Source organism: Cupressus sempervirens, chromosome 7, assembly GCF_028749045.1.
Source record: "Cupressus sempervirens isolate cs-2001-9-10 chromosome 7, ASM2874904v1, whole genome shotgun sequence".
NCBI lineage: Eukaryota > Viridiplantae > Streptophyta > Pinopsida > Cupressales > Cupressaceae > Cupressus > Cupressus sempervirens.
The window spans coordinates 137,272,102-137,299,381 of NC_143124.1; the positions used below are offsets into that span (position 1 = coordinate 137,272,102).

The 27,280-nt window shown below is 33.9% G+C and overlaps 1 long non-coding RNA gene across 1 annotated transcript in view; it reads left to right on the plus strand.

Annotated features, from left to right (window-relative positions):
- Positions 1-15,540: 15,540 nt before the first annotated feature.
- LOC149545886 (uncharacterized) overlaps positions 15,541-27,280 on the plus strand; it is a 73,711-nt gene continuing 61,971 nt past the window's right edge. Inside the window, exons 1-2 of the long non-coding RNA XR_016354304.1 lie at positions 15,541-15,806; positions 15,965-16,106. This is a non-coding gene — a long non-coding RNA (uncharacterized LOC149545886). The remainder of the gene's footprint in view (positions 15,807-15,964; positions 16,107-27,280) is intronic.

The window sequence follows — 27,280 nt, forward strand, 5'->3', positions numbered from 1 at the left end:
CTCAGCTTTCTTGTGTTATGTTTCAAAACAATACATAATATACAAAATATAGTGTTCATCAACATTTATAAGTTGTTGTCTATCCACATTCAGACTGTGTTATTAAAATGGTATCAAAGCTCAAATCTTCTCAGCCTATGAATCATGGAGGGAATTTTGACAAAAATAAGGGAAAAAATTTTTCAAGATAAACTTTTGGAAATTCATAGAAGCCAAGTTAAAATGATTAAGCTATTAGAAAAAAAAGTTACAGGTTTAAAGAAGCATGCAAAATTTATAAGTATAATAGAACCATAATAGAAACAATTGAGCCTTAGGTATAAGTATGTCAACTTTGAGATAAAAGAATTGGTTGTGAATGATGGAAGAAACAAATGTGCACTCTTTGGGTTAAAGAGAAACTTAAGAATATTACTTAGTGCAAAACTGAATGAGAAGATTCTATCCAATTGATCAATGTACTTTATGATCTAATCAACTAAAATGTTAAAATATGTTCAAAAATATTTTGATATATAAACCATATCAAAGTGACATAATTATCATCATTGAAAAACATCAGGAGACCACAAGGTATGCATTAGTTTGCTATTGATTCTACATAATCAGATTACATCAAAAGAAATAATAACAGGAACTGAACACAGTTAATACTGATAAATGTATCTTTTCTTAAAGGTTTGGTATTATAATTTATTTAATTTTTCAATATAGGGAAGGCTAAAATCATCATAACTTCCCTAACACATAATTGCTTTCCCAAAGATAAAACTTATGGTTATTGGTTACAGTGTACACAAACATCAACAACTGATACAATTATTTATAAAACTAATACCCAAAAAATATACAGTTGGTGATATTATTGCCATCTATTGCTATCTAAGAAAAACAAATTGTCAAGAATATCATTCTTTTAGCTAAAAATATTCCTACACAAACACAAAATGCAATGGATTCCATAGTCAACAACTGGCAATTGCATTTGGTTTGTTATAAGTTGAAAATATCTTATGAGAATATAAGAATCTTCAAGTGTGTGTTGATTGCCACATTGTGATGATATTTATCTCCAAGATTGTTGTAAGATAGATTATTGTGAGAGATGCCAACCATTTCAATCTTTTTAAATAGGGGCAGTGTTCTTGCACAGGGTATTGGTGATGCTATAGAAGCAATTTGAAAAATAGCTTTGCACTATAATATTGTGCACCATGTCATATCTAGAGCAATAATGATGGTCAAGGTTTTTTTTTTCAGTATGTATTTTTATTTTTTGTTTCAAGTTTTTGGCAATCTAAACCATAATGTTAGCTTTGTAAAATTAGATGTGTAGGTTGCAATGCATATTACTTCTTATTTAATGCATAGACTGCAATGTATATCATTCTTTAAATACACTTTTGGAGTATCTGCCAAAGGCATTTTTTGAAATGAAATGCGAGACAAGGTGGAAAATATGGAAAAGAGGAACAAGTAAAGTAAATGGAAATATGCTTTGCAGTAGGGAATGGGAGAGAAGGGCTCGGGCTCACAATCCACCCTTTCCATTTTGTAGAATTATTTTGTTTCAATCGATTATATTATCTTTTGCCTATGTTAGGCGGATCATTTCAGAATAAATTACACATTTCGGATCAGATGTATAAACTTATATAAAGTGCATGTAGATTTCATTTGTGATTGATATTTCTAGTGTTGTTCCACACTCTATGCTTGGTGAGATAGAAATTAGATATGTGATTCACATATTTTTAATTTGGTTTGATGTCAATTGGTTCAGTTAGAATTACAAATAAGAGACTCTAAGCATTATAGTTCTTGCCATGTGCATTTTTTTTGGTTTTGATGAGATATTGAGATATGTTGAGAGAAAATGTAAATTCAAATTGGAATTTCTAATTGTAGAGACGGTTGAAGAATTGAACAGAATGTAGCATCAAATATAATTACTTTTTTTATAAATGTAAAAGCTAGCTAAGATTTGAGAAACATCTTAACAACATTTGTCGTTAGCAATTAAATGTACAGTACATCATTCATAACAGTTTTATGAAGTTTTCTATTGATATTTGCTTGAATCTCTATGGTTTTGACCATTCTTTGTTGTGGCCGAACAACTATAGAGACTGCTATGTGTGCTGTGCAAGAAGACAAATTTGTTGCTTTATCTTGTGGAACAACAATCTACATAGTACATCATCTTAGTACAACATGTCTCCATGAGAAGTGGTAGGAAATTTCCATAGATATATCAATAAAATCAATTAAGACATAGACAAAATAACTAGTTACACTAATAGGGGAATATCTTGTGACAAGAAATTTCCATAGATATATCTAGGAAAGTAAATCCTACAAATGAAAATCTTGGCATCTCTAGGCCAAAGAGGTAAATGAAGAACATACTTCTACAAAGGAAAAGCATTCCATAATTTATAATATAACACTTTAAAAACATATACTAAAAATGTAAAATATACAGTTGGTGATATTATTGCTGCATCTTTTCAAAGTCTACAGAAAATATGTTGTTGGTGATAGTATTGTCATCTATTGCTATCTAAGCACAACAAACTATCAAGAATAACATTATTTAAGCTAAAAATATTCCTACACAAACACAAAATGCAATGGATTCCAGATATTAAAATATGTGTTGAAGGAATTGAAGGTGGTGATCATGTTTGTTGTAGCTCCATGGAATCTCCAGACTATATTGGGATGGACAAGGGTTGAATGTATGGACAAAATTATGAATAGAATTGGGTAAAGAAGATATTCAACATCTATAAGATTTGGGAGAAATTTGGAGAACAAAAATAAATCTAGAAGATCATTTAGATCATCTCAGTACAACATGCCTCCATAAGAAGTGGCGGGAAATTTCTATAGATATATCAATCAAATCAATTAAGACACAGACAAAATAACTATTACTCTAATAGGAGAATATTTTGTGACAGGAAATTTCCATAGATATATCCAAGAAAGTAAATCTTGCAAATGCAAATCTTGGCATCTTTAGGCCAAAGAGATAAATGAAGAACATACTTTTGGAAAGGAAAAGCATTCCAGAATTTATAATATAACACATTAAAAATATATACTAAAAATGTAAAACTAATACAATTATAATGTAAAAATCTAAAACTAATACCCCTTTGTAACCACAAGAACTTTGTGCAAAAATACCATTAACCATTAATCATGCCCTAAGAACACTATAACCCTTGTCGTATTTGAGAAGAATAATTTTGTGTAGAATTGGATAGGAAAGTAGCATGTATGAAGCACTTGGGCTGCCTAATCCTATTAAAAATTATTATCACATTCTCACTTCTGAAACCCATTTCCCCCATTTTCTCATTCTCACCCCCTTGAAATTTTGAGTCTGGTGTAAGTTACTATGGGGATTCTTCTTTGGTGAGGGTTTACTACTTTTAACCATATTTGATAGCAGATAATGCTGAGATTCAAACTCGGGATGTGGCTTGTGAAGATAATGTCGAGATTTGAATTTGAACTGTTTACCCTAATTTTACAAACCTCTATGGTTTTAGCAATAGCTGAGTAAGTCCATTGGAGGTAGTATTGAAGGGCATTTGAAACAACAGAGAAAATGGGGGCTTTATTTGTTCTTCTTGCATCACTACTCCAACGCACTTTCCAAATTCACTGCACATCAAGGAGTGCCCCATATTTTATGCATTGTAATGTATTAACTTAAAAAGAACTTACCACCTTTATGATGCCAAAAGATTTTTCTACGAACCCACCTCCTCCTGCCCAAAAGTGCTTCGCCACAATGAAACAATGAAAATTGTGTTTGAACTTTCATTTTTATTTTTCTAATATAATCCTATTTTTGTTGCTATTTGGACATCCCATGCCTGTCACTATTTCGACATTTTCGGGAGCATAAACAAAAAAAAGAATTCCACAAGCCAATTTGGTTTTCGTCACTATTTTGACATCCTATGTTCATTTCTATTTCAATGAACACGGGAGCATAAACCAAAAAAAAATTTCACAAGCCAATTCGGCCTCCTGTTGAAAAATTTCATCAAAAATAGAGGCCAAATGTACTGGTGGTTATACACAATAAATTACTCATGAAACTAGTAAAATTTGTTCATCATTTAAATACAAAATCATAAAATATTTAGTCACCATGATCATAATTAACTTCAAAACAAAAAAATGGTCATTTCATTACTAAAATTAGAATTACCATAACCAATAGTGTGTTTATAACAATGAGAACATAATTAGGTCTATGTTGCAACTTGATTTTGGCTTTCGCCATGGAACCAATCTCCCTAGCAATAGTCTCCCAAACCATGCACAAATTGCAATCCTTCCTTTATTCTTTTGTACATTTTGATGTGGTCAATAAAGATGAGCCATCATTGACCCACTGAAAGAAATTACAGCTACTGTTCCCCTACATTTCAAAACTACATTAGTGCTTGCCACAATAATAATATAAAAAATAAACATATAAAAGAATAGTAACAACCTTTCTTTTATTTGGACAACACAAAAAATTATGCCTAGGATTACTCTTTGTACATGAGGTCTTCATTGCTACAGGGCCAAAACCACATTGACACAATGCAAAAGTTATCAAAGCCATCGACTCTATATAAATAATGAACAAATATAATGAGAAATTACTACAAAAGTTAATAATTTGTTATGATATCTCTATTCAATAGACTATGTTGTGACTTCTCAGTCCAATCCTGCTAGCAACTCAAATACCTCATGACTTATAGTTGTTGACACATGATTATTAGTTTATCTCAACCAAATGAATCTACATACACAATGAGGATACCTTTTCATGCATGAATTGATGTCTAATAAGTATGCAATCTTTCAGATAATTAGATCAGTACAAGTGCATTCTTGGTATATCTCTTCTTTATATTGTCACAAATACTCAAACTCTATAATATATATAGCTTATCAATGCATGCATTTTCTATATCATAAATAAAATATAGGAGGTGGAGAGATTGAGAAGCACAATTCTTGTGGGCATTCTGTTGTGCAAGATCAATTTAGCAAATGTTCCACCAACATCTTTGGAATGCAATGAACACAAGTGCAAAGTATTCAACTACCAAGGGGTTTGGGATGATCTTGGCACTTGCAAAGCAGGTAGAGCATTCTTTACCAGGTCAAAACTGCACCTTCTTGAGGTAGTTGCATTTGCTGTCAAAATGGGTGAAAATATAAGACTTGTAAGTTGGTTTTCTCATAGCCTGAGAAAAATTGTGTGCCTCGAGAAGAAAAGGGGTGATAATAAGCATAGCCAAATATGACTCAACAATAGAGGTTAATAAGAGTGCAATGACAATCACACTGTCAATAGGAGTAATGATGAGGGATGCAATTGATGTGGTAGCTAAGGAAGGCTTTGCTCTACCTTCCATTACTTATTGGGATGGTATTTTTGTAGTACGAGTGTTGAGCACTGGAGTTCATGGAAGTGGGGTTCTGGGGAAGGGTAGTGTTGTTCATGAGTATGTTACATCCCTAATCAACCAAGACTACAATTGTTTATGATCATAATGTAAAGGAAGCATGGAGATTCTTTAACTAGGTTGATTGATTGCCACACAATCAACATGCTTGGCATCCATCTTATTGGATCATAATCCATATTCTTGAAATTATTAAAAATGGAATGAATTGTATTTAACAAAATATAGTAAATTATAATGTCATCATGCATCTTGGAAGGATGACAAAAACATTATCATTTAAGAATGACATCACTAACTTATTTCCAACTGTATCACTTATATAGTCATTATTGATGGCTATTGTAGTGTGAATTTTGCCTAAGGTATTGAGATTGTGGGAGAAAATGATAGGTGAAGGACTAGTGCCTGTGATAGTTATATATAATGGCTTCAATCATAAGCTATCTGAAGAAGGCAAATTACAAGAAGAAAATGACCTCTTGAATAAAATAGTTGAAAATGATATTCATCTTGATCAATTCACATGCTATACTATGATTAAGTTTTACTGCAAGAGAGGTGAAATGGATGATACTTGGAAGGTTTTTTACATTATTTTTCATAGTGGGATCAATGTGCTTCCATATAACACTAATACTTATATTGCCCAGCAAAACATTTTCTATAAAAATCAGATTGCTCACCCAAACATCCATTCTCCAAATCTCACAAAGAAAATAAGTGATTCCATAGTCATTAGAAATTTAATATTAATAGACAAACATTGAATCTCAATCACCTTATTTAGTACTTTGATCTACTACAATATGTTTTTTTGGCTGTGAAACATTTTTACATGAGGACTAACAACTTAGCTTGAATGCATAGTCTATTGCTTTCAACATAATGTTCAATTTCTTTAACAAGTGAAGGAATAAACTATTGAAAACAATAATCAAGTGATGAAACAACATAATAAATTCATTGAAACAACATAATTTCATGTAGTCAATTTATAGCCACACACATAATAAATTCAAGAGAAACAACATTTACAATAATGATATAAATATTATACAATTATAAACCATGAACTAAACCACAAACATAATCCATAATCAAAACTATAAATATTATACAATTATAATGAAAAGGAACATCGATTAATGGTATGTATGATAGAGATGGTTATTGAAGAAACAACATCTACAATAATGATATAAATGGAACCTAGTGAAAATATGTTCATAATTATAATAATGATATAACTAGCAGGAAATAAGAATCTCTTCATGCACATAACTGTTAAAGATTCCACAGTTGCAAAAGTGTGATAAAGTGAAAATAGAAACACAAATCTAACATGGAATGTTGTGTTGGGAAATCATTGAAATCCTCAAAACTCATATTTGACATACTCTTCCTTCTCCTCAAGACTTGTCTAGCTAAGAACCCCCAAGATTTTGTAGGTTTAGAAGTAAAAGTGTCATAAGCCATAATCAGAGTCTGTAGACTAAGTTTGAATATGGCTTTGAGGGTTGCTAATAAAACTGCTATATCATGCTTAGTTTCCCCTTTATCAACTTGACAATTTGAGATTCCCTCATTCCCATACATATGGTTGGGATACTTTCGCACATGACATCCAAAGATGCAACCATGCTTTCCTTCCTCTTCTTTGACCTCCTCAATGATGGTGTGGAAGGATTTTGTCTAACATATGCACTAGAATTATTCATCCCAAGGAACTCTTCATCAAATTTAGGATTGGCATCCATAGGCATATTAAAGCCCCCATCATCCTCAAGATCAACCACCTCATACAAAAGGTGTCCATCTTCATTCTCTTGGGCCATTGTAGTTACATTTTCATCAGTGATTTCATTCTCAACTATGACTGCTAAGTCATTGAAATAGAGGAATGGTTGCCTCTTGTACACTCTTACATTCTTGAAATCTTTTTTCTACTTGAAGGCAAAATTATCTTTCATTACAATTGATTAAGAGATATTTTACTTACATACAAACATTGTGTAGAGTACATTACTTTAACAACTCTTCCCATACATTATCATCAGTGTCCACGCACTGAGCTCTTTCAGTCCATGCGAAGCCACTCATATTTCTCAAGTATTTCATCATTCGATAAGCTTGCTTCCATGTTTTTAACTTATTCTTGAAGTTATCCCTTACTAGATTCATCTTCATATCTACATTAAATCTCCTTTCAATGCTAGTTCAAGCTTCTTTTTGAAACCCCCCTTCACTTTTTCTTCATAATATGACTTGCTCGATGAGTAGATCTAGCAATTTCCACTCCTTCTCTCATGTCCAAACAACTTTCAGATTTTTAGGTGAGGAAGAAACAACATTGACGCGAACCTCCTCATCAATGATAGTCAAGAGATTAGTGAGTGATATTATCACCAATTGGTAGCTGCAAAATTTTCAAGCAACTATCAACATGTGTGATTCATTAGAATGTATTAAAATCAGGTGGGATTCACATTTAAACTCGTTGGATACCTATCTCTATATATGACTTATAGACAACGCCCTAAAATTGAAATGGTGTACTCACAAATCGCATGCTTATTGGAGAAAGTACCAAAAAAGTTAAATTATTTTAGTTCAATTATTACTGACATCTATTTGTCTAAAAGCTGATCTGATGTCTATTTGTTTGAAAAGTAGATTCTATAAAAAATGAATTGATGCTTCAGATGCAAGTATAAGTGATTGAATATTGATAGAAAGTTGGATCTCCCCATATTGAAATACATGTATAAGTGATGGAATATTGAAAAACTGAATCTCATCCCTCAAAATGAGAAGATTATGATCCATATTTTTAAAGAATATATAGCATTACCCAAAGATGCAAAGAGTGGGTCACAAAAGCAACTACAAAGAAAGAAGGCATTCTTGCAAGTTCAGTTATAGATAGGAATTGACATGCAAAAATACATAAGCTTTTGTGACAAGATTCACACGAGTATCCAAATTTTACTTTTACATAACTTACCATGGTTTAGTATCATGAAGATGTGTAGACCCAAATGAGACTGGATTTGATAAAACTATAGAAAAATATGAAATCTTGCATCTAATTGTAGTGTGATTGGCAATCAAAAAATGATAATATTAATATAAATCAATGCACTCCAATCACTTTTATCTAGGATAATGGCATCTACTATTTTGATAAAATTATAGAAAAATATGAAATCATCCTAGATATCAACATTATCATTCTGTCAAATACCTTCCTTTATGAGCATTATGTCATATAATTTTTTTGCATCATGCTTGACCACATTTCCCATACATGATCAACAATAACAATAGAGATTGTAGGGTCAAAATCAAAAGCAAACCTAATAACATGTCTATGGACTTCCTTTCCATGATCCAAATCACCTAGATTTGCACACACTTTGAGGATGCTTGTCAAGATATATTTTTCTTCCCTTATTCCAAGACTTCACATTTGATAAAAAAGCCTCAAGGCTTCTTCCCAGTTTATGTTCAAAATGGGAAAGTTAAGGAGGAATTTAATGTTCTCCTTGCCTGAGCTAATGCACAACATTGAAATAGGATAAGAAGATCCATTTCTTTGTTAGAAATCAAGTAATTGGTTCAAATTGATTTGTTAGTAATGCTCTTGTACTTGTAGATATGTATGCCAACAAAATGTAATGATTGTGGGCTATGTGATAAATAGACAATGTAAGGAGGAATTTAAACTATTTCATGAAATGAACCAGCTTGATCCCAAACCCAATTCTATAACTATTTCTAGTTGGTGTTTTGCTTGCACTAACTTAGTGGCTTTACGTCAAATCAAGGAGTTGCATGATTACATAGTGATGTAACACCCCAACCTTGCTTCCAAACCCCAAGCTCTCTCAGGGCTACCTTAGGTCATTCACTAGACCCACTAGGGCTTCTTCACACCCTATGCTTACTAGGACCTTGCTCAAGAGATCTTATTCCTTCAGTTGGGGGCACACCAACAAAATAACATCAAATTTCTTACTAGCCGGCTCTAGTCCACTACTAACCTTCAAGTCCATCTATAGCTCCAATGGTACTAGTTCTTCATCCAGGGTTTTTTTAGACTCCTTCTAACATCCATGATTCTAAACAATGCTGATTTCATAGGTGCATTCAATCTACTAGGGAAAATACACCAAATTGCTCCAAAAAGGCTACTAGGAATTAGCCCTCCTAAATAGCTAGAAACAAGATTTCTTGAAAAACTTCTTAAAAAACCTGCAAAAAAATTAAATTTTTGGATACCCTTTTCGGAGCACTTCAAGATTCTATGATTTTTCAACCCCCAAACTATCCGTACAACCAAAGTACAATTTTAGGCCAAAAATGAAGATTTCAAGTGCTTTATCGCTGTTGTGATGGAAAACCACCTTGGAAAATGCTCCAAGACTTCTCCCTTGGACTGAAGCAAGGTTATACCTTCTCCTTACTTTTTGTTTGGCCGGATTGAGGTGTTTACACGCTCAATCCCCTCCATAGCTCATTTTTCCAACTGTGATTCCTAGCCAAGTTGCATTTGGCTTTCCTAGGGCATCACTTTAAAAATGTTTTTTGTGCTTCCCATGGGCTCTCCTTTGCTGTGTACATAATTTAAAAGGAGTCTAGTTCTAAATCCCAAGAGGCTGTACATTTTATACGGTGGGAAAAGGCCCTAAGACTCCATTTTTTATTCGCTGCCCAGTTCAGAACAACAACCTGCTAACTTACAAAATAATTTATTCAACCACACACAACTCTCTGTAACAACACAAAAACTAAAAAAAGAATTGAAGGAAAACTAATACTCACTTCAAACTCAGAAAAACCTAAGTTTGATTTGTACAAAGCATGAAAAACACTCCAAAGCAAGAAACTGTTGTAACGTAGTAAAAATGCTGATTACAATTCTTAAACTCTCATTTCTCCTTCCTCCAACCTCTTTAAAAGGTTGAGTTCGACCTAATATAGGCTTGGCATGGAAGTTTCTAACTACTTTAAGTGGTTAAAGGTCTCCCACAAAGAAGTTGCTGGACTTTTGCATAAAAGTTACAAAAGTTGTCAATGACAACTTTGCAAAAAAATGAGCAATTTTTGCAATTTTGCAAATTATCTATCCAAACTTTCTCTACTTGCTACCAAACTTTCCAAAAGGCTTAAGATGGATCCAAAACACCTAATAAGGACCCTAAAACACTTGCTTTCCCTATTTGGCCCTCAAAAACCAAAAATTCTCTATTGAGCCAAATGAGCAGTTTTTAGCAATTAGGAGCAATATTGCATTGTGGGGCTCTTTAACCTATCTAACCTCACCTTAGGACCTGGTTGATCCTATTATTAGACTAGTGATGTGGCTAGCATCACTACAAGCCAAAAATAAGGAAATACCTAGGTTTCACACTTAGCCTACCTAGGTGCTCCTGCACCACATAGTAAGAAGGGGATTTGATGCCCTCACACAAATTTTTTTTCCTTTAAACTGATTTCACTGTAATTTCAAGCTATTGTGCTGCAACTTAGTGTTTTCATGAAGTCATCTAGAAAAGATTGGTGCCACAATGTCCTTTTCAAATGTGATAAGGGTTACAATGTTCTTAGGGCATAATTGATGGTGCTTTTCATAGATTTTTTGTGTTTTCAAGGGGTACGAATACTATTTGTGCATAGTTTTTCTTTCAAGCCTAGATGAACATGAGGTGATTACATGAGAGGAAGGAATATTTTTTGGCATGGACCGCATGACTGTCCTTGTGATAATAAAAAAGTTGGGGAGAAGAAGATGAAGACTCAACAATGAAGGATCATGATCTTCTTTTGAGAAAATGTAATATTATCATTTTTTTATTGTTGACTACTTTTGGGGTTTGTAAGCAATACTACGAGAGATTAGAATTTGAATACAACTATTTTAATAAAACTATAGAAAAATATGAAATCATGTCAACAATCTAGATTAGAAGTTGGTGATGAAAGTATAGGTAGGGATGTTACTAACATAATTGTATCTTATATGATTATAAATTTACAATGGTCTTGCTATTTATTAATGTTCAACCAAAAAAATGAAGTTTCCTACATATGTCTAAAGCGTTATGGTGTAATGGTAAAGAAGTGCATTCTTCAATGCCCCAGATTCAAATATTGAAAATGTGTGCTTGAAAGACATTTAAAAACATGTATAAGTGCTTGAATATTGATTACCAACATAATATATAGCCAAAGTGCTGAGAGTGTCAAGAGTCAAAAAAATTCATACATACCAAACAAACTATGGGTTGTTACAAGTAATACTACTAGAACAAAAACTCATTGAAGAGTCCAATACACATATACCCTGAAGTGTAAACATCCAATAATAAGTGAAAAATACAACCATTTGAAGAAAATATATATTTAATAGAAAGGGAAAATCATTGTTCATATTTTGTGGTACAACTAAGTGCAAGAGTTGTATTCTTCTCACATCCTTTGACCTATTTCATCTCGAAAATTTGCCCAGTCATCTCTATCTCATTGATTCATCCCATAAGTCTCAAGAATTGGAACATTTATTGGAGCACGATCATTGTCCTCTTAAAATTCCACTTTGGATGGAGCACCATCCTCCACCGTAATGAAATTGTGTAGTATGGTGCATGCTAATACAATCTTCATTTGGGTCATGGTATTATAGGATGTCCCATGCTTTAGGATAGGAAATTGTTGCTTCAAAACACCAAATGTATGCTCTACCGTATTCCTAAGAGATGAGTGTCGGTGATTAAGTAACTCTTGGGGACTACTAATCAGGTTTTCTCTATAAAACTATTTTAGGTGGTAACACATACATTGATATGGAACAAGAAATCTTAGTACATTTGGGTATCCAACATCAACTAAATAAAAATTTCCTACGAAAATAAAAAAAGACTTTTAGTCAAATTATTGCATAGAAGTCTAGATTTCATATAATCATATAGAATATGAACTAATAGACCAAGGGGAACCACAAGTGGATCTTCTCTAGAGAGAGAGAAAGCAAGAACTTGACTATCTATAGTAGACCCTTCCCAACAAGCAAGAACATATTGAAACTTATAGTCAAATGAACAAACACCAAAAGTATTCATTGACAAGTTTCCTTTTTCTATCACTATATTTTGCTTGGTTTTCCACATCAACAGTAATTGGCACATGGGTTCCATCAAGTGCATCAAGGCAATCCTATAAAAAGATATATTATTATCAAAGAAATATTAATATTATTATATCTCTAGAAAATAAATACACACCACTATGATATTTACCTTGAAGAAAGGATCAAAAGGGTCCTTCCCAAAAATTTCTAGAGTGGTTAGAGCAGGGGGTAAAAGATAATCTTTATGAAGCACTAAGATAGCCTTCAAAACCTTGTGGAAGTATCGACTCACTATCTCTCCCGAGTGACCAAAGTTATGGCCAATCTTACGATTCCTTAGAGTGTGGCCAAGGGTATGCAAGAACATTACAAGTTGTTCTTCTAATGTTATTTTTATTGTATCTTGAATGCTCCCTTTTTGCCTTAGAATTTTGGTTGGAAGTGAAAGAAGGCTACTCTACTCATGCATATTTGGTCATGGAAATCCATGTTATTGGAATGTATAATACGCTTATAAAAAGGACATGCAACTCTTCTTCATTTACGTCTATGTCTTTAATCTTCTTCAAAAAATGCTACTATGTATGTACTGCAAGGGTGGCAAGCAAAAAAACAAGCATGCACATGACCTTTAGCTTCCTAATAATGGCTCCTTCAACTTATATATCATCATTAGAATCCATCAAATTACCTACAACCACAATATGGAGTAAATATTTCAAAAAACATTTCATAGAAAAGAGAGTAAAAATATCATATATATCTAGCAATGCTTGTTCAAATTTGGAATATGAGGAGGCCACTTGCATATTTTTGTAGAGTAGATTATGGTTATATACTGATAATGGGAACAAAAAGTAAAACCTATTCAAGGGTAATAGGAACAAAAAGCAAAACCTATTCATCATATGTAAAAGGATTGGTAGAAAAAAATTTCACACATAGGATAATGGGAACAAAAAGAAAAACCTATTCAAGTCATTTACTACTTTCTCAAATTTCCCATAAGGTTCTCCAAAATTTTGAGCAAATTAGCTAGCATCACATTTGCACAAAGCTAAATCTTCTAGCAAACAAGAAAGCGAACTGAGAAATCCCATTAAGCACTATTTTGCATGAATACAACATCTCAAATCTCAAGGAGAAAACATCTCACGTGACTCTTGGGCACTTCTCTTACTTTGCCCACCCCTAAATGTCTAGTGTTTCTCTGTATCTTTTGATGTATCTTATACCTCTACCACAACTAATCTTTGTATCTAAATAAAGGGTTTCCCAAAAGAAAAAGACCTAGTGAAACTTCTCAAATGTTACTCATTTTTCTACATGGAGACATTCTTGTAACAAACTATCACAATCTTGCCATTAGATCTCCAGGCCTCCACAAGTTGAAGACATATTTCTAGATAAAAGATTATTTGTAGATGTTGTCAAATTACAATTCCCCTTAACCCTACACCTTATCATAATTCTTCATGTAGAATTGCCATTCCCCCTATTAGTTATGGAAGGATCTTTCAAGAATTTCTTGAGGGGTTGATTTCTAATAATTTTCATGAACTGGTGAACACTTCAGATGGGATATTTGACACCATTGAACCCCTATGGTAGAAGTACCAGCCAGCAAAGATAGATGATGTACAGGATCACATTGTTGAGAAATCGAGTTGCTAATGCTAATAAAAATAGTCATATTTATGGGTAGCAAAGTTCAAGGCTATCGTGTCGACGGCAGATCTAAGCTCACTTGAGTTTTTTCTTTTTCTTTGCATATTAGTATGTGACTTTTGAAAACTATTTTAAAGATGGTAAACCACTCACAATATGATTTCTTCTAATGCTCAATAATTGATGTCTTAGATATTCTTTATTATCCATATATCTTAGATATGTCGTTATTGTCCAATTTTAAGCATACTTCCATTTTCAAGACTTCATTTTCAATTTAGAGTAGTCTTTACGTAAGTTATACCTCAGAACAAAAGCAACTAGGTTACTATCAAGTTTCAAAATATCAGTTGAAGTATAGATTGTTTGTTTTTCCTTTTACATAGAAGATATTATTGATCTTGACAATATTTCTTGCTAAATTACTTGAGTTGTGTTGGGTAATATCTATAGCTGAATAGAATACAAATGAAGTTTTATATTCAATTTTTTTTTCTAGAGAACACATAAATAAATCTTTTTATTAAAGCATCTTTCTAGGGTTGGATCATATTCAATGATAAGGTTTACTCCGGCTGACATACCAACCATATGTTTATATTTAATAAATTTCCTTGCAATATTTGGGGAAGATTAGGTGGAATCTTTTACAATGGCCATTGTTGGACCTCAATTGCCATACAAAGCATGGTATGATCACAATAACTTGGTAGAAATTGAGAGAAGCATATGATGGCATCAAGGTTGCCTTCCATCTTAGAATAATAAATCTGATTATTAGTTTCTGCCAAGGCAGGAAACTATTGCCGAGGTATAATATTAAACGTTGATTAATCACTTTTCATTCAGCCAATCAATTTACATGAAACTTATGCATAGGTTTATATAGCCTTATGTAATATTGAGAACCTGCATATTTTTTAAGTAACTTGTTTATACAAACTATTATGGAGTGTGCTGATTGGCGTTGCAGATGGTGTGTAGTTGCCTTCGCACATATCAAGATAAGAGAACGCACGTCTATCAAAGTCAGGCCTACAAAACAATTCTCGGGCTGTTGGAAATGCTGTTTATCTCCCATGCAAAAAGTATTGAATGGTGTGGACAGCTAGCAAGGCTGTTGGACATTTGGCAATTAGGATGGTATACGTGTTATCAAAGGCAAGTGTCTATCGTGTAAAAATTAGAGCCTATACAATCAAGAATCATAGAACAATTTGAAAAATCAATCATGCATCCGTCCCTTTCGCTGAAGGGTAGTCTTCCTTTTATATGTAGCTGCTAGACATGTGCTACAAGTCATAGTTTTTGTTTGCCAAAATCTGAGAGAAGTTTTTGTCTTGGTCCTCCGCTGGTGATTTCATGGCATTATATAAAACAGCTGCAATGGCAGCATCTTTCAGAAAAAAAAAAAGAGTATATTTCTAGAAGATTATAGTGTTTTGATTGTGCAAAAATGGCAGTTTCTTGGGTGCGATCTATTGCATTTATCAATTTTAAGGCTGAGAAAGGTAAAAAGCATATGCTTATATTGGTTGCCACTTATTTTTATTAGTCTATATTGGGATGATCATGGTTAGAATGAATCATGCTGAAGATATAATATTTAATGTATTAGAATAAAGTACTGTAAGATTTATAAACAAGATTTGACTTTTATAATGGCCAGAGAAGAATAATGGCGTCTATTGGATTTTGATTCAAGGCAGAGTAAATCAGTCATTTCTATTCAATATTTACAATAATTCAATTGCATCATGAAGCCAAACCAACCAGACATGAAATTGATAGAGCAGTCTCGTATACAAAAGGTATTTCACCTTTCTTTTTTCCCTTCAATGCATTTTATTATTTTTTGGGAGTAAATCTTTAATACAGTCAAATCATTGTTTTTAGACACTTCTACCTAGCCAGTAGGTGGTTTTGATTTTGAAGTTATGTATGATCTATTAAGTTGAGCAATGTTATATTTATTATCTTACAGTAGGTCATTAATTTGTTATATATGTTTTGTTAAATTGAGCACTGACAGAGTATGAGCACAATTGTTCATGACTTTGTATTTCCGCTTGCCCCTCTAAAACATAAATCTAAGTGTCCATAGTAATAAAAGAGCATAAACTTGGCAGTTAGGAATCGAATGCTCTGTATTCTTCCAATAATTTCATAATAATTTTTTAATGGGTGTTTTCAAAAAAACTTTATTCTGGTTGTCTCTAGATTTTATAAACATGCTCCAATTAAAGACAAGGAGTTGCAGGACATCCATGCAGCATAATTTAAGCTTTGATTAGGGAAGGGTTAAAACAGTAATTTTTAAATATTTCTGAGTCTAACCAATCAAATTGCTACATTTTTCTCTTTAAATTTCATTCTAATATGTGCACGTCAGAAGCACACATTCTTAAATAGTATTTTAGATATTATTTATTTTGCCTCATTTTGATTGGCATTGTAGGCATCATTCTACACTACTGGGATATAAATATAATGTTTTACCGTAAAACGACTCAAGAGAAATTGTTATAGTTAGCGTGATGAAAAGTCAAACCTACTATGGCTTCATGGATAGTCAGGTCTGCATTTTAGGTGAATTAGTCTCATTGATTGAGAATAATCTGATCTATTCATTGAATGTTACAACACTACTAGAGCACGAGGCTACCTAATAATAAGATACTATAAAATTTGTTAGCCTCTCTAATCAGGAATAAGTTGACCATGTTGGGGTATTTAACAACTTTTGTTGCAGTGGTGGACTAAACAGCCAAACAGCCAAGAGGCTTACGCACATACTATTGGACTTTGTAATCTGATATATTTTTGTACTTCGTTGATATTTGTTTTCACTTAAGTCAAAAGTCCTGCTTACACATTTGTTCCAATGGTGGCTTTGAATTTCATGAATTTGAGTATTTTAAATACAATGGTAGACTTAACTCCTAAGAGGCTTACCCATACACTATTGTACTTTGTAATCTCCTTCTTGAGTTTTGTTTTCTCTCCGTAGGATATATTAACCAAAGATTCTGAGTTTACATTAAGTTTTAATCCTTGAAATCTTTGTAACATTTCACCCATGGAGCCACCAGATGTTGTCATTGCACGTTACAACCCCGCCCATTCAATGGGACCCCCTTTTCATTTGCAGGCTTGACAAGTCCTCTTTTTCACTTAAACCAACAAGTCCTACCTGAACTTGGCAGGAACTATGCTGCCCTGCAGCTCTTGTAGAAAGAGATTATGTTGTACTCATTCATATGATTACTACAACACTAAACAATTCAACAAATCATAGTTACTTCTATTAATTGATGGAGAGCCCTGTACTTTCTCATATTCATTTCAGTCAATGTCTTTTAATCATGTCAACATTCAACAAATAATGCTGCAAATGGTATCGAATATTAGTTCGATATTATACAGTGTATCTGCCAACTCGTGTATGATAAGTAGTTATAGTTAGTTTCTTACAACTTTCTTATATTTTTAAACTGTCCTCTATTTTTTAAATGTATAACTACTTTCTATTTTCAGGGGATGATCAAAAATAGATTCTCTCAACCTGAGAAAGCATGCCATTTCATGTCATGTTCAGTCTTTGGATTTTACCAACATTAGTATAAAAGACAAACCATGGTGAGGAAGCCCAATTGGTTGGGTATAACACCAATTGTACAAAATCTGAAAAAGGTCAAGAAGAAGAGATGTTGGAAACTGTAGAGTTTGTGTGGCAGCAAATCATATCAAAATCTTACGATTTGCGAAGAAGAAATCATAGCCAAAATATCTGCAGCAGCGATAATCATAATTTGGAGAAGAAAATCACACAGATTTGAAGAAATATCTTTTCCATTTCTTTCTAGTCATGGATCTGCAAGGTTGCAGCCAATTTCTTTTGAAAGCTCATGATTTTTTCGACATGAATCAGAAGATTTGGGCAGAAATAATACTAGTCATTGTGCAGAAGAATAAAATAGGTCATTGTATTCTAAAAATCTGAGTGTTGCAATTCAAAGATTTGTGCATGGAAACAACACACAAACCACTACTTTTACTAAGTTGCAGTAGTCATGTCTTATTTTTGGTTTTTGTTAGTCGTGTTCAAAGGCGTTGCGGCAAGGAAAGATGACTGCAGTTGCAAATTACAGTCGATAAGCAGAAACCCTTTGAATTGCAGGCCGCCTGTGTTCGAGAAGATGTGAAAGTCGTCTTCTGGCTCAAATGATCTCCAAGAATCCCTCTTTAAAATTTTTACTCTAGTTGTGAAATGAGCGGCAAAATGATATGCCCATGCCCATTTGCGCCCTAACCAAAGGACTTCAAAAATTATACAACTTTGTTTTGGGAATAGGAATGCCCATTTCAATAGTAACTATTTTGGAAAAACTGTTTTGGGAATAGGAATGTCCATTTCAATAATAACTTTTTGAAATAGACACGCCGCTTATTTTAGAGGCAAAATGAGCATATGTATTCCTATTCTATATTTCTATTTGATACACAAAACAACCTATATAAAACATATTCTAAATTTCATCTTCCTATATAAAACATATTCTAAATTTCATCTTCTTATTCCTGCAAACAAACAGGGCTTAACAGTTTATCCTTCCATCCATTCAAAAGGAACATCATTATTTCTATATTTCCATTAAACAACATATATAAAACATATTCTAAATTTCATCTTCCTATATAAAACATATTCTAAATTTCATCTTCCTATTCCTACAAACATATAAAACATATTTTAAATTTCATCTTCCTACATAAAACATATTCTAAATTTCATCTTCCTATATATTTTAAATTTCATCTTCCTATATAAAACATATTCTAAATTTCATCTTCCTATATATTTTAAATTTCATCTTCCTATATAAAACATATTCTAAATTTCATCTTCCTATTCCTATTCCTGCAAATAAACGAGACTTATTCAAAAGGAACATCATTGATTCTATATTTCCATTTGATACACCAAACAACATATATAAAACATATTCTAAATTTTATCTTCTTATATAAAACTTATTCTAAATTTCATCTTCCTATTCTTGCAAACAAACAGGGCTTAACAGTTTATCCTTCCATCCATTCAAAAGGAACATCATTGTTATTGTAGATACTCTATTCTCCAACAACATTTTAGAATTAGAATCCACCTCCAGTAGACTTCCCACTTACTCATGATGAAATTCTTTCACATTAGAAGATATGTGCACATCAAGAACTTTGCAAAAAGATAGAGCTTCAAACTTAAGATTTCCCATTTTAAAAAGAGAGAGCTTCGAAGTTAAGATTTCCCATTTCTATGGGAGATGTGAATAAAATTAAATCACAACTTCAATATTTACACTCGGCACTAACTATTGCCGAGTGCCAATTTTGCTCGGCACCTTAAGAAGCCGAGTGGCAGGAGGGTGCCAAGTGAGCTTAGCACATGAAGGAGCTGAGTGAGCTCGACACTCAAAGGGTAACTTGGCACCAAATGGATGTTGAGTAAGCTAGGCTGAGTGGATGACGAGTAAGTTTGGCTTAAACTGAAAAATTATAACTTAGATAAAGACCAAATTTTCAACGTGAATAAACTAGAGATCCAAAGCTTGAAGCTTTCAACAATAAACTCCTTAAATGCAATAAGCAAGGGAAGAGCAATGGATTCAAGTATGCTTGCTTGCTTGCTATTCAACTTTGATTAACATTACAAAATCTAGGAGCATTTAGCTAAAACCAGAAAATCCTAAAATAACCCTAAAACTTTAAACTAGTGAAACTTTAAACTTGTAGCTCTAATGGTTGCATACAATAACACCTGGAGCAATCACTGCTTCACAGGTTGAATTAAACAATGACAAACTTATAGAATAACCAGCAAGAAAACATGTGCAATTGCAAGCACAAAGCAAGCTTCCTTCTGTCCTTTGCACAATTGATCTGCTGATCACTTTCCTTTTTCTTCTTTCTTCACTGCAACTTCTAATCTACTCAACTAACTAATCGAATGAGAGAGAGACATTCCTTTTTGTCTTCTGCCAAATATTTTCCCTCTCATTTCCAAATTTGAAAACTCACCTACTCGTAATAATTTTTTTGAACATTTAGAGGTGGTAGGTGGGTGTTTGGCTCTAGGGGCAAGTGACAACTGCAATGAATATTCCAACACTCCCCCTTTGTCTCGAGCCAAATAAACAAAAATCACTGCTGATCCAAATCAACTACACCAAGACACTCTCTTAGGTGTACGAAACTTCCAATGCCTAATGTCTTGGTAAAAATATCTGCTAGCTACTGCTCAGACTTACAAAATTCCATCTTGATATCCCCATTCTCCACCAATTCTTTGATGAAGTGATATCTGATCTCAATATGCTTGCTTCTACCACGGAAGACTGGATTGTTAGAAAATGTAATTGAGGAAATGTCGTCACAATAAATTGTGGTTCCATCTTCTTTCCTTTCAATCAAATCTGTCAAGATTCTTCTTAACCAAATAGCTTGACATGCTGTTGCATTTGCTGCTATGTATTCAACCTCTGTTGTAGATTGAGCAACAATAGGTTGCTTTTTGGATGCCCATGAAATTGCACCTGATCCCATATGAAATACATATCTGGAAGTGCTCTTCCTATCATCTATACTTCTAGCCCAATCACTATCTATATATCCTACCAACTTGAATTCATTTGCTGCAGTATACAAAATTCCAAATCCGTTGGTACCTTTCACATACCTTAGGATCCTCTTTCTCGCTTGCCAATGGGAATCCTTTGGTGTTTCTATAAATCTAAAAATCAAACTTACTGCATACATCAAGTCTGGCCGAATTGCAGTCAAATACATTAAACTTCCAACCATACTCTTGTCTAGTGTTAGATCCACTCTCTTGCTAGAGTCTTCCTTGCTCAATTTCAGACCTATTGTTGTTGGTGTGGGGGTTGGCTTACTGTTCTACATTTTGAATCTCTCCAAGATCTGGCTTGCATATTTTTTTTGAGAGATGAAGATGCCATCATGCATTTGTTTTACTTCTATGCCTAGAAAGTACTTCAAGAGTCCAAGGTCTATCATCTCAAATTTACTTTTCATGGCCTCTTTGAACTCACCAATTAGAGCCTTGTTATTACTAGTAAAAATAAAATCATCTACATACAAGACAATAATCAATACATTTTCATTTGTTTCCTTGATGTAGAGAGTAGGCTCACCATTTCTTTTGCTAAATCCATTTCTCATCAAATATGAGTCAATCCTACTATACCATGCCTTTGGAGCTTGCTTGAGCTCATAAAGAGCTCTCTTCAATCTAGATACTTTGTGTTCTTCACTTGAAACTTCATAACTAGGTGGCTACTCCACATAGACTTCTTCCTTTAATACACCATTCAGGAAGGCAGATTTCACATCCATTTGATATACCTTCCATTTGTGCTGAGCTGCAATTGCTATGACAGCACGCATGGTTTTCATTCTTGCAACCGAGACACATGTCTCATCATAATCTATGCCATACTGCTATTTGTAGCCCTTGACTACTAGCCTTGCTTTATGCCTATCAATATTTCCTTCAGCATTGCATTTGGTCTTGTAGACCCATTTCACTCCAATCACTTGCTTTTTGGGAGGCAATTTAGTTAGCTCCCATGTCTCATTCCTTTCTATAGCATCTATCTCCTCATCCATGGCCTTACACTATTTTTTCTCCTTAACAACTTCTTCAAAATATATTGGATCATTATGAGAAAATAATGCAAAATTAACACTCTCATTATAATCTTCATACCTTTCATCTTGGTATATCTCCCTAAGACTCTTGGTCTTTCTTGGTAACAGGGAGGACAGTGTGGGATCAAAATCTTCACTATTGCTACTTTGCCGATCAGCTTGGTCTTCACTGTTACTCGGCACTAATACTCGGTCATGCCTAGAGGAGCTTGGCAATGACTGAGGCTACTTGGCTTTTCTTCTATCTACTCCTTCTTCCTGCTATTCATCAGCATCCTCTTCACTCATAATTGACACTTTACTTGAGGTGCTTGGTGATTCATCAGTCGGTCCATACTGATTTTCAAGAAATTCCACATCTCTTGAGAGAATCATCTTGTTGTTCAATGGGTCATACAATCTATTTTCTTTTGATTCTGAGCTATACCCTATGAAGATGCACTTCAGATCTTTGTCATCCAATTTTTGTCTTTTCTCTTTAGGCACATGTGCATATGCAACACATCCAAACACCCTTAGGTGTTCAACTATCCATCTTCCTTGTGACCATGCTTCCATTGGAATTCTATCATGAACTACCTTTGTAGGACACCTATTAATTAGGTAAACTGTTGTTGCCACAGCCTCTCCCAAAAATTCAATTGGGAGACCTTTCTCTTTCGTCATGCTCCTTGCCATTTCAACAATGGTCCTGTTCTTTCTTTTAGCCACTCCATTCTGTTGTGGTGTATAGCTGGCTATGAACTCTTTCTTAATGACATGTTTCTTGTAAAAATTTATAAAAGAATTGGAGGTATACTCTCCTCCTCTATCTGATCTTAGGACCTTGATATAATGTCCACATTCTCTTTCAGCCTGGGCTTTGAACTCCAAAAACTTATCAAACGATTCATATTTAGATTTAAAAAAATAAACCCATGTCCTACGACTAAAATCATCAATAAATGTTATGAAATAAGCACTCCCCCCAATAGAAGTAACTTGCATAGGACTGACTAGGTTAGTATGCACTAACTTTAATGGATATCTAACCCTCCTAGAATTATTATAATTAAAGGGAAGCCTATGTTGCTTACCCAAAATACAAGCCTCATACTTGTCACATGAATTTCTTATTTGTGGCAAACCTTCTACCATTCTTTTATTTGACAACAAATTTAAACCAGCATAGCCAAGATGACCATACCTGAGGTGCCATAGCCGTGAAGGGTATTCAATCACACTCCTTAAATCTGATTGTGTGGGAGGTGCAACACCAACCTGAGATGAGAAACATGTCTCTATCCTCAAGGGAAATATTCTGTTCTTTGTCATTTGAACTGTTGCAAGTAGGTTCTTGCTCCCATCCTTTTCATGAATGACACACCTGCCATTCTCCATCAGCACTTTGTATCCATTTTGAATGAGCTGACCAATGCTCATCAGATTGTGCTTCATACCAGGGGCAAAATACACATTTTGTATTTTCTTCTTCTCACCTTGCTTGGTGTAGACCATAATAGATTCTTTGCCCACTACTAGTAGAGTTCCATTGTTACCCATTTTAATCTCAGATTTGAAACTCTTGTCAATAAATGAGAACAAGGTTTCATTATCGCTCATGTGGTTGCTACATCCATTGTCAAGGTACCAAACTTCAGGGCTTCCTTCACCAACATTACACATGATGAAGGCAGTGTCATTGTTTCCACTTCCCATATTCACATCAACCACATTTGCTTGTCCTAACTAATCATTTTGCTTCTTCTAGTATTCACTTGCATAATGCTCATATTTATGATAGTAGTAGCATTCTACATTACTCCTATTTGAGTTGTAGTTTTTCTTACCTCCTCTTGAAGTGTTTTGAGAAGTGCTTGCTCCCTCTGCTCTTCCTGAGCTTTCTGCTACAACATTTCTTTGACCTCCACTACCTCGGCCTCTCCCTCTAGAGTTTCTTCCTGAGCCATTTCTTCCTCTCCCCCTTCCTCTTGAATTTGACTGAGCGTTGAATGCTTGCTCTTGGAAAGAAGATGTAGATCTATTGATCCTATGCTCATGGGTTTGAAGAATACCCATCAACTCATCCATTGTCAAAACAGTGAGGTCTTTTGCCTCTTCTATGGTCATGACCAAATTGTCATATTTATGAGGTAAACTCCTCAATGTCTTTTCCACTATCCTCTGCTCTTGATAGTCTTTTCCATTTGACTTCAGTTGGTTAATCACATTGGAGGTCCTTGAACTGAAATCTATAATTGATTCATTTTCCTTTATCTGAAAGTTCTCAAACTCCCCCCTTATATTCTATAGCTTTACTGTACAGACTTTATCAGTCCCCTTGAAGTTCATCTCAAGGATATCCCAAGCTTCCTTTGCATAATTTGCTGCTACAATCTTGGGAAAAATAGTTTCTATCACTATTGCCTCAATCAAACTTAATGTCTTAGCATCCTTTCTCCTTGACTCTTTCAACTGAGTCTTCTGTGCATTTGTGAGAGTAGCATATTGAGTTGGGTTTGTCACATCATTGAACCCATTAATCACAAATTCTCATAACTCATTTGCAACCATTATAGTCTTCATCTTCTTTGCCCATGTATCATAATTTTGTCCATTGAAGGGTGGTGGCTGCTGCCATATTTTTACTGCATCTCTTGCCATGTAAAATATCCTAGAAAAATTTCCCTCACTCACTATGGATGTGCAGCCTCAAAGCTCTAATACCATGTGAATAAAATTAAATCACAACTTCAATATTTTCATTCAGCACTAACTATTGCTGAGTGCTAGTTTTGCTCGGCACTTTAAAGAGCTGAGTGGTAGGAGGGTGCCAAGTGAGCTCAACACATGAAGGAGCCGAGTGAGCTCGGCACTCAAAGGGTAACTCGGGACCAAATGGATGCCGAGTAAGCTAGGTTGAGTGGATGCCGAGTAAGCTCTACTTAAACTAAAAAATTATAACTTAGATAAAAACCAAATTTTCAACGTGAATAAACTAGAGATCCAAAGCTTGGAGCTTTCAACAATGAACTCCTTAAATGCAATAAACAAGGGAAACACAATGGATTCAAGTATGCCTGCTTGCTTGCTATTCAACTTTGATTAACAAAATTACAAAATCTGGGAGCATTCGGCTACAACCAGAAAACCCTAAAATAACCCAAAAACTTTAAACTGGTGAAACTTTAAACTTTAAACTTGCAGCTCTAATGGCTGCATACAATAACACTTGGAGCAATCATTGCTTCACAAGTTGAATCAAACAATCACAAACTTACAGAATAACTAGCAAGGAAACATGTGCAACTGCAAGCACAAAACAAGCTTCCTTATGTCCTCCACACAACTGATCTACTGATCACTTTCCTTTTTCTTCTTCCTTCACTGCAACTTCTAATCTACTCAACTGACTAATCAAATGAGAGAGAGACATTCCTTTTTGTCTTCTACCAAATATTTTCCCCCTCATTTCCAAATTTGAAAACTCACCTACCCATAATAAATTTTCTGAACGTTCAGAGGTGGTAGGTGGGTGTTTGGCTCTAGGGCCAAATGACAACTGCAATAAATATTCCAACATGAGGATCATTTGGTCCGTTATCTCGGGGAGATTAAGAAGACTCATTTGAAACAATTGATACTTTACAATCAAGGTCCTTAGGTACATGTCTTAGGTTTTGCATAACGACTTGTTTTACTTTGCCTAAAAGTTCATTCTTTTTCAAGAAATTGTCATAATGCCCATCCTCTATTTCCCATTCCCCACTGCGACTTTAGCTACACTTGAAATATAATTATTCTAATTGATTCTTCATATTTTTTCACTTTTTCAAGCATGTCAGCCTGCAGTAACAAATTCCCTTTCATCTCTGCCACCTCTGTAGCTCTTAAGAAGTCTCCATTTGCCACTTCAATTTGTAGAAGTTCATCTAGGTAATCCTTATCCCACAGAAAATATCTAAGTCCAATGTAGGCAAAGCGTTCACATATTTCATCATAGAATTGGTGTCTTTTCTGTAATCAAATTGAATTGCACCCATTCTAAGATACTCAACTTCAACATCTATTATTTGACAGGACTTAACATCTTTTGCAGTTCATTCTACACATTTTTTTCTTCAATTCTTGAATCAATTTCAATCCAATCTCAAAATTTTTTCCCTTTGTGTAGGCATTTAGACAATTTCTGAGACACTTGGCCCTAGCATATGCAATTGTTGCCTCATTCTAGATTTTTGCCTCAGCAAAGCAATCTCCTGCGTCTTCAATTATTGTTTCATTGCAATTTGTCAAATATATTCTACTTGTTTCACCAAAAAAAATAACAATTAAAATCAACAAATAGAAACGTAATATGTTTTCTTAAATAATGCTAGTAGAAAGATAGATTTATAAGAAAATTGGTAATGCATGTATGTAGGGACAACACATGCCATTGGGTCTTCTTCTATACATCTTTTAAATTGGTTGCATGCATAAGGTTCATTCAGACCCAAATCGGGACCAGTTAGTACATGTCATTTGATGAAAGAGTCTTAACTGGTTCAAGATGAGAACAAAGAACCTTACTATTCTTTTGTTCTTTCTTGTTTCAAGAATAGAATTTTAGAGAGTATTCCATTGCCACTCCTAAACTTCTGTCTCTTTTTCCAAATACAAAAACAAATAAAAGAATTCCTAAATCTTTTCTAACTTATAAGATTGATTAAAGAAAGTCATGCACTGGAAGTTAAAAAGTCAAATCCTATAATCAAGATGAATATGAAATTAGTATCGTAGTCAATTTCCATGGTAGACTCGAAAAGAATTGACATTTTGTTTATGGCTCATACATTTTCTTGTCATGTTTTGATGTATCGCTTTTAGTTCAATCAGAGCTACAGAGACCATCTAATATTTCCATTTAAATTTCTCCTTGAAATAATATAAAATAGATAAGGGGCATTCAAAGAGCACCTCTTAATAAGAACTACACTCTAAAACATGTTAAAGGCACTGGCTTGTTGGTAAAAAAATTTGTCACCAAGAAAAATATATGATTTGACCTAATGGAGTACATAGAAAATTGATGTCTCCAATAGTTGGATAGGCCCTTGATATCCATCCTTCTTCTGCATTTAGAGGGGCAACTCCCTCATAAGATAAAATTTGTAATTTTTCAATAAAGATGAGTAGGACTTAGAAAATAAAAGGAAAACCATTGATAGTGAATGCACCACATGCCTTCAATGTTTTCATAAAAATGATGTAAATTGTTAATGAGAGCAATCAAGGA